Here is a 4,845-nt window from a genome sequence, read left to right as displayed (position 1 = left end):
ATGCATGTGCTTTCTGCTCCTACTTGCAATTATTATGAGAGAGGAACTATATCTCCACCTCTCTATGTTTCCAATATGATAAAATTGCAAGAAACTGCTTATACTATGTATTGGCTTTACTTGGTGTGCATGAATTGTTCTTTTATGACATGCCAATGCATAGGAAGAGAGTTAGACTTCGTCGTTGCATGATATATGTTACTTTGTGCTCACTACTAAATTACAAATCATTGTTAATTAAAATTGGCTTTGATATACCTTGGGATCCGGGTGGATTCATTACTTGAGCACTAAATGCCTAGCTTAATGGCTTTAAAGAAAGCGCTGCCAGGGAGACAACCCGGAAGTTTTAGAGAGTCATTTATTTCTGTTGAGTGCTTTTATATAGTTTAAAAACAAAAAATAAAGAGGGGAACCTAAAAACTTTTCAAAAAGGAAAGTGAAAGTAAGAAAGACAAGCATTGTTGAAGTGGGAGAGCTCCTTGAACTTTGTTCATGCTCACGGAAACTTTGTGAATCTTGATTACAGAAACTTTTCATCAAAAATAATTATCCTATTGTACAATTCCATTGTATTATAAAAATAATTTGCCAAGGTTTTCCTTTAGGATGTTTACATTGCTTGTTGGTTTGTACGACGCGGGACAGAAACTTTGGTTGTAGTGCGCGATTGTACATTTTTAACTGGAACGTCAAACGGTTCTGATTCTTTTTGCACTGTCTTGCTATACAACTTGTTTATTTTTCCTAATTTTGGTAGAATTTTTGGGGTACCAGAAGTATGGTGAATGTTCAGATTGCTATAGACTGTTCTGTTTTTGACAGATTCTATTTTTGATGCATAGTTTGCTTGTTTTGATGAAACTATCAATATATATCAGTGGATTAAAGCCATTAAAAAGCTATATTAAATTATACACAATGCAAAAATAAAATATGAATTGGTTTGCTACAGTACTTAGAGTAGTGATTTGGTTTATTATACTAACGGATATTACCGAGTTTTCTGTTGAAGTTTTGTGTGGATGAAGTGTCTAATCGAGGATGTCTCGATATGAGGAAAAGGAAGAGAGGAAAGAGCTCAAGCTTGGGGATGCCCAAGGCACCTCAAGTAAATATTCAAGGAGACTCAAGCATCTAAGCTTGGGGATGCCCCGGAAGGCATCCCCTCTTTCTTCAACAAGTATCGGTATGTTTTCGAATTCGTTTCATTCATGCATTATGTGCAAGTCTTGGAGCGTCTTTTGCATTTAGTTTTCACTTCTCTTTTATGCACCAGGCTGGTATGAGATAGTCCTTGGTTGATTTGTAGAATGCTCATTGCACTTCACTTAAATCTTTTGAGTATGGCTTTATAGAATGCTTCATGTGTTTCACTTATATCTTTTCAAGTTTGGATTGCCTGTTTCTCTTCACATAGAAAACCACCATTTGTAGAATGCTATTTTGCTTCACTTATATTTGTTAGAGCGTGGGCATATCTTTTGTAGAAAGAATTAAACTCTCTTGCTTCACTTATATCTATTTAGAGAGATGACAGGAATTGGTCATTCACATGGTTAGTCATAAAATCCTACATAAAACTTGTAGGTCACTGAATATGAGATGTTTGATTCCTTGCAATAGTTTTGCGATATAAAGGTGGTGATATTAGAGTCGTGCTAGTTGAGTAATTGTGAAATTGAGAAAGACTTGTGTTGAGGTTTGCAAGTCCTGTAGCATGCACGTATGGTGAACCGTTATGTAACGAAGTTGGAACATAAGGTGTTTTTTGATTGTCTTCCTTATGAGTGGCAGTCAGGGATGAGCGGTGGTCTTTTCCTACCAATCTATCCCTCTTGGGGCATGCATAGTAGTACTTTGCTTCGAGGGCTAAGTAGACTTTTGCAATAAGTATATGAGTTCTTTATGACTAATGTGAGTCCATGGATATACGCAAACTCATCCTTCCACTTTGCTAGTTTCTATTTTACCGCGCAACTTTTGCCAGTAGCATAAACCCATTATTTACCCTCCTCAAAACAGGCACCATACCTACCTATATGGCATTTTCATAGCCATTCCGAGATATATTGCCATGCAACTTTCCACCGTTCCGTTTATTATGACACGTTTCATCATTGTCATATTGCTCTTTGCATGATCATGTAGGCCACCTTCATAATTTTCATACATGTCACTCTTGATTCATTGCATATCCCGGTACACCGCCGGAGGCATTCATATACAGTCATATTTTGTTCTAGCTTTGAGTTGTAATTCTTGAGTTGTAAATCCATAAAAGTGTGATGATCTTCATTATTAGAGCATTGTCCCAGTGAGGAAAGGATGATGAAGACTATCCCCCACATCGGGATGGGACTTCGGACTTTATAAAAATAAAATAGGCCAAAGAAGCCCACAAAAAAGAAAAAGAAAAAAAAGAGAAAGAAAAAAAAGGAAAAGAAAAAAAGGAAAAAAAGAGAGAAAAGATAAAATGAGAGAAAAAGAGAGAAGGGACAATTGCTACTATCTCTTTTTCCACACTTGTGCTTCAAAGTAGCACCATGATCTTCATGATAGAGAGTCTACTATGTTTCCACTTTCATATACTAGTGGGAACTTTTCATTATAGAACTTGGCTTGTATATTCCAATGATGGGCTTCCTCAAAATGCCCTAGGTCTTCGGGAGCAAGCAAGTTGGATGCACACCCACTTAGTTTCTTCTGTTGAGCTTTCATATATTTATAGCTCTAGTGCATCCGTTGCATGGCAATCCCTACACACTCACATTGATATCTATTGATGGGCATATCCATAGCACGTTGATATGCCTAGTTGATGTGAGACTATCTTCTCCCACTTTTTGTCCTCACAACCACCACAATAGACCACCATAGTGATATGTCCATGGCTTGCGCTCATGTATTGCGTAAGAGTTGAAAAAGCTGAAGCGCGTTAAAAAGTATGAACCAATTGCTCGGCTCGTCATCGGGGTTGTGCATGATTTGAATGCTTTGTGTGATGAAGATGGAGCATAGCCAGACTATATGATTTTATAGGGATGAGCTTTCTTTGGCTAGGTTATTTTGATAAGACATAATTGCTTGGTTGGTATGCTTGAAGTATTATTGTTTTTATGTCAAGTGATAGATTATTGCCTTGAATCACTCGTGTCTTAATATTCATGCCATGATTAGATATTCGATCAAGATTATACTAGGTAGCATTCCACTTCAAAAATTGTCTTTTTATCATTTACCTACTCGAGGACGAGCAGGAATTAAGCTTGGGGATGCTGATACGTCTCCGTCGTATCTATAATTTTTGATTGTTCCATGCCAATATTCTTCAACTTTCATATAATTTTGGCAACTTTTTATACTATTTTTGGGACTAACATATTGATCCAGTGCCCACTGCCAGTTCCTGTTTGTTGCATGTTTTATGTTTCGCAGAAACCCAATATCAAACGGAATCCAAACGGGATAAAAACGGACGGAAAATTATTTTGGAATATTTGGGATTTTCTGGAGGAAGAATCAATGCGAAACGGTGTCCGGGGTGGCCACGAGACAGGGGGGCGTGCCCTCCCCCCTTGGCGCGCCCTGGACTCTCATGGGCCCCCTGTAAGGCGGTTGATGCTCTTCTTTTACCGCAAGAAAGCTAATTTTATGAGAAAAATCTGGGAGAAAGATTCACCCCAATCGGAGTTACGGATCTCCAGATATTAAAGAAACGGTGAAGGGGTAGAATCTGAGAGAACGTAGAAACAGAGAGATATATCCAATCTCGGAGGGGCTCTCACCCCTCCCAATCCATGGGATCCAAGGACCAGAGGGGAAACCCTTCTCCCATCTAGGGAGGAGGTCAAGGAATAAGAAGAAGAAGGGGGCCTCTCTCCCCCTTGCTTCCGGTGGCGCCGGAACGCCGCCGGGGGCCATCATCATCACCACGATCTTCACCAACACCACCGCCATCTTCACCAACATCTCCATCACCTTCCCCCATCTATGTTCAGCGGTCCACTCTCCCGCAACCCGATGTACCCTCTACTTGAACATGGTGCTTTATGCTTCATATTATTATCCAATGATGTGTTGCCATCCTATGATGTCTGAGTAGATTTTCGTTGTCCTACCGGTGATCGATGAATTGCTATGGTTGGTTTAATTTGCTTGTGGTTATGTTGCTGTCCTATTGTGCCCTCCGTGTCGTCCAAGCATGAGGGAGTACCACTGTAGGGTGTTGCAATATGTTCATGATTCGCTTATAGTGGGTTGCTTGAGTGACAGAAGCATAAACCCGAGTAAGGGGATTCTTGTGTATGGGATAAAAGGGGACTTGATACTTTAATGCTATGGTTGGGTTTTACCTTAATGAATCTTTAGTAGTTACGGACGCTTGCTAGAGTTCCAATCATAAGTGCATATGATCCAAGTAGAGAAAGTATATTAGCTTATGCCTCTCCCACATAAAACTTGCTATCGGTCTAGTAACGTAGTCAATTGCTTAGGGACAATTTCACAACTCCTACCACCACTTTTCCACACTCACTATATTTACTTTCTTGCATCTTTATTTAAACAGCCCCTAGTTTATATTTACATGCTCTTTATTATCTTGCAAACCTATCCTTTCACACCCACAAAGTACTTCTAGTTTCATACTTGTTCTAGGTAAAGCGAATGCCAAGCGTGCGTAGAGTTGTATCGGTGGTCGATAGAACTTAAGGGGATATTTATTCTACCTTTAGCTCCTCGTTGGTTTCGACACTCTTACTTATCGAAAATTGTTGCGAGCCCCTACACTTGTGGGTTATCAAAGTGATCAAAGATCGAGGAGGTCTCAGTATGAGGAGAAGG

Source organism: Triticum dicoccoides, chromosome 7B (genome assembly GCF_002162155.2).
Source record: "Triticum dicoccoides isolate Atlit2015 ecotype Zavitan chromosome 7B, WEW_v2.0, whole genome shotgun sequence".
In the NCBI taxonomy this organism is placed as follows: Eukaryota; Viridiplantae; Streptophyta; class Magnoliopsida; order Poales; family Poaceae; genus Triticum; species Triticum dicoccoides.
Note: the sequence above shows the minus strand (reverse complement) of the source record.